The following is a 4,535-nucleotide window of genomic DNA, read 5'->3' as shown; positions in this document are numbered from 1 at the left end:
CCCCAACTGTCCTCCCCTGCTGGCCTGATCTTGCCCCCAACTGTCCTCCTCTGCTGGCCTGATCTTGCCCCCAACTGCCCTCCCCTGTAGGCCTGATCTTTCCCCCAACTGCCCTCCCTTGCCAGCCAATTTGGTTCTGATTGGTCAGTTTCTATGGCAGTCAGCGTCAAAAGCTCTGCCTCCTAGGCAGCCATTGGCTCCTCGCAGTTCACTCAGATTTGGATCTGATTGGTCAGTTTCTATGCCAGTCAGTGTCTCTGGGCCTATCTCTGGGCCTAATCAGAGAGGTGGGGCTGTCTAGGAGCCCCTGCGGAGGCCCAAAGTGAAACAGAGGCACAGCTGCTGGCAAAGCCTGGAGAGAAAGAGAGAGGCAACGGCTGATCAACAGCTGCCATGGAGGCTGTGGATCAGACCCTGCCTCTCTCTCTGGACCTCCATGGCAGCTGTTGATCAGCCATTGCCTCTCTCTCTGAACCTCTCTTCGGGTCTGATCTGCAGCCCTCTTGGCAGTCAGTCCTGGGTCGCTACACCCACACTGGTGGCAGTCAGTACTGGGTCGCCACGGCAACCCAGCACTTACTGCTGGACTGACTTCTGGTGTTCGGTTGAGCCTTTCATCAGTCGTTACGGACCCTGGGTTTTTATATATTAGGATGGGCTTTGTTGCTCTAAAACTTTTCTAGACTTCTATCCTACAGTTTGGGATATAGAAACTGCTCCCTTTTCCAACCCTGGGAGTTCCCAGTTTTGTGAATGTTCTCTGTTCCTTTTTGTTTGCAACCTGGCCAATTCCTTTTTTTGAGTCATCTCTTTCTTGTAATATCCTGCTAAATGTAGCAAGTAAAAAAAAATACATAGTATCATTCTGGATCTTTTCAACACTTTCCTCTAAAGCCCAAGGCCTGGTAAGCACTTGTCTTCTTTTCAAATTTTACTAGCAGTAGTTTTACTAAATATTATGCAAGAGTATAGCAAACACCTCAAGCTTCCCACTCTACTATACTAGTATATGTCCTCGCTGCCTTTCAAAGTATAACACAAGCAAGCACTCACAAGTTAGGTTTGCTTTTAGAGCATTATCCTACTTAGGCTACAAAATTCAGTATTAGTCAAGACAGTGCTAGCTATTCTCACTAATATAAGCTCAAATATACTGAGTTTCTTTCTTGCTAATATAATAGTTCTTTGTGAGCAAAAAAAATATAGCAGGAAAGGGAAGGGAAGTTTTCTTTCATTATATCAGTCAGGAATTCGGAAAGGTAAATGTTATGCCACCTTCAACATTTGTCTTTCACTTTTACCTTGACCATCACCATTGCAGCCAGCTGAAAAGAGAACAGAGCATGGGTAAGCACAAAGGGAAATCTGGTGGGCCAGTCAGGGGATTGGCACCTATCACTTCTCACATTCCATTGTGTAGATCAGTGATGGCGAATCTATGACACGCGTGTCAGCACTGAAACGCGTAGCCATTTCTGATGACACGTGGCCGCTGAGGTGGCCGCATACCAAGGATGAAACATTTGCTGCTTTTGAGGATGAAACATTTGCGAAATAATGTTTTTTCCTCAAAGTGACACACTACCCGAGTTATGCTCAGTTTTTTGGCGAAGTTTGACACACCAAGCTCAAAAGGTTGCCCATCACTGGTCTAGATCTTAGCCACATGGTTACACCTCACCAGTGAGTCTGAAAAATGTAGTGTAGTTATGTCCCCTGAAAGAATTTGAGATCAGCCTCAGAGATGCTCACATATTGGGTGAATTCAGTGAAACTAGGATTCTTACCTATCTACCAACAGTTTATTTCATAATAAATCTGTCAATTCTAAAAAACAAATAAAAGCAAAATATTTACCTTCTAGTGATACTATTTTGTCCTATTATACTCAGATGTTAATAGATTTACACACAAATTATTAGTCTTATTTCGAAGGTACTTTATTAAAGTGGTAGCAAGCTCTGTCATCTCCATTAGCATATTATAAAACATCAATAAATAGTGATTCAGTGGTAGATTGCAGGAAGTTCTAGTAAGCCTACAGCACTTTAGGTCTTATTACTCACTGAAATAATTACAACTTTCTGAAATAATGTATATTTGCTTTCAATTCAAGTATCATCATCAACTTTTGAATATCTCTATATTTTCTTAGGAAGAAATCTTTTTCCTCTCAAACTCCTTAGGTGGTGTAAGCTGAAGAAATTATTCTTAATATGAAGTACTTTTATTGCAAGGAGAACATGGCCTATAATTTTAACTTAGTTGAATAGATTGCAATTTCAATTTAGATATTAGAGAAAAACCTTCATTATAGCAATGAACTCTTATTCTGTTGGTATAAAGGATGTTCCTGACAAATTATACTTTTTGCTCCATTAAAAATGATTCTGAAAACTTTTAAACTGGTAGAAAGTACCATTCAGTTGCAGTTGATATGAAATGGGCTTTTTAAAGTGCCATTTTTCTGCTTAACAAAATCAATAGTCTTTATTATATACAATAAGCATAACCTGCTGCCATTTCCCCGATCAATAAAATCATCTCTTCCTTTTTGATATTCAAGTGCCTCAGAGACAATGTAGCCACTTGAATATTAATTCCGCTAGTGGAGTCTATGTCTTTATTAACTCTTATGTCAGCAACATATGTCTTAATGTTACACTGTTTTACTTTCCATAGAAATTATTTGGAAAAAGGTTATCTTATAAAAATTAAATATTTACCATGTTCACTTTATTCCAACAGATTTTTTTCCCCTGAAGTCATTACAAAGGCTCCACTTGTTGGTAATCAGAAGTGGTATTCCTACTTGCCTGCTTTAGGCATGATAATCAACTCCCCCTTCATTTAGCCTGACTAACCAAAATACATTCTGGATTCAATACATTTTCCTCTTAAAGATCACGTCTCAGTTGCAACTTACATGTCACTGTCACAGCGTAGGGTGCACTGTGGACAGTAATTCATGAATTCAAGACATCTGCTACTTCTTTTCAGTTCAGAGAGGCATTCTATCTCTGCTTTTCTCTTGTTCACAAAGCTTACCAGCTTATTCATTTTATATGGATTTTGAAAAGCAGAAAGTATCCTAAAGGATTTGTTAAATATGTTCTATTAAAATAGCATTAAGGATTCAGCACATATTTTGCAATCAGATGACTTATGCAAGTTTGGATCATTATTTTGTTAACTTCAATCTTTGAAATAATTTTATTGTTATAGCATTTATTTATTCTTGCATTCTTATATGCTGGGGTACTTCTTTATTGTGCAGTGAGATTATATTTATTTCAAAATGTATCATTTGGGACTCTGGCCAGTTTGGTTTAGTGGTTAGAGTGTTGGCCCACAGACTGAAGGGTTGTGGGTTCCGTTCAGTTCAAGGGCACATACCTCGGTTGCAGGTTTGATCCCTGGCCCCAGTCAGGTGTGTGCAGGAGGCAACCAATCAATGTGTCTCTCCCACATTGATGTTTCTTTCTTTGTCTCTCCCCCTTCCATCCACTATCTCTAAAAAACTCAATGGAAAAAATATCCTCTGTTGAGGATTAACAAAAAAAACAAAAAAAAAGTATCAATTGGGTAACCATATAGCCTTTCAAAATAAGTGTGATGTTTGGTATGTGTATTGCATAAAATGCAGTCTAGTAAATCTATACTAATAAAAGGGCAATATGCTAAATGAGGTGGACAGCTTTCAGACGGCCATCAGGATGTCCATCTGAACAAAGCCACAGTGGCTGCGAGGCCAGGGGCTCACATCAGCCATGATCCCCAGCGGCTGCGAAGCCTGGGGCTCACGGCAGCTGTGGGCTCAGGCAGCCATGGCCTCAGACAGCCGTGATCCCCAGTGGCTGCGAGGCCCAGGGCTCAGGCCTCACAGCCACCATGGCCGGCAGTGGCAGCAGCAGCGGGGTGATGAGGGCAGCACCTTCCCCTGATCAGCCTGGTTGCTTCCCGCAGAGGGAGGCCAGACTGCAGCTTAGGCCCGCTCTCCATGGGAAGCGGGCCTAAGCCATCAGTGGGACATCCCCTGAGGGCTCCTGGACTGTGAGAGGGGGCAGGCCGGGATGAGGGAACACCCCCCCAGTGCATGAATTTTTGTGCACTGGGCCTCTACTTTAATATAAAGGTGAATAAAGTGAGATCTGGAGAGAGTAGGTGACTTATTTAGGAGCACACAGTTACTTTAGAAGAGAAGGGACTAGGAAACAGTTTCCTTTATCTCAAGCTGATACTGCTTTATATCATTAAGTCTATTTTTAATAGAAATGTATTGATTATGTAAAAAATAACCCTGCTTGACAAATACATTGTTGAGTTTTCCAGCCAAATTTCAGAGCCACCTGACAGATGGACACAGAAAATGGATTGATGAAGATAATGTTATTAGCATTCACATTATAATAAGTATATTTTATAATTTATAATATAAAATTTCACTATAAATTAGAGTATGAACAATATATTTGTTTTTTACTTTATTAATTTGAGTGTCTATGATTATTCATTATTAAAGCATAAGTTTATGT

The sequence above is a fragment of the Eptesicus fuscus genome, chromosome 8 (assembly GCF_027574615.1).
Source record: "Eptesicus fuscus isolate TK198812 chromosome 8, DD_ASM_mEF_20220401, whole genome shotgun sequence".
NCBI classification, from domain to species: domain Eukaryota; kingdom Metazoa; phylum Chordata; class Mammalia; order Chiroptera; family Vespertilionidae; genus Eptesicus; species Eptesicus fuscus.
This window is presented reverse-complemented; position numbering follows the sequence as displayed.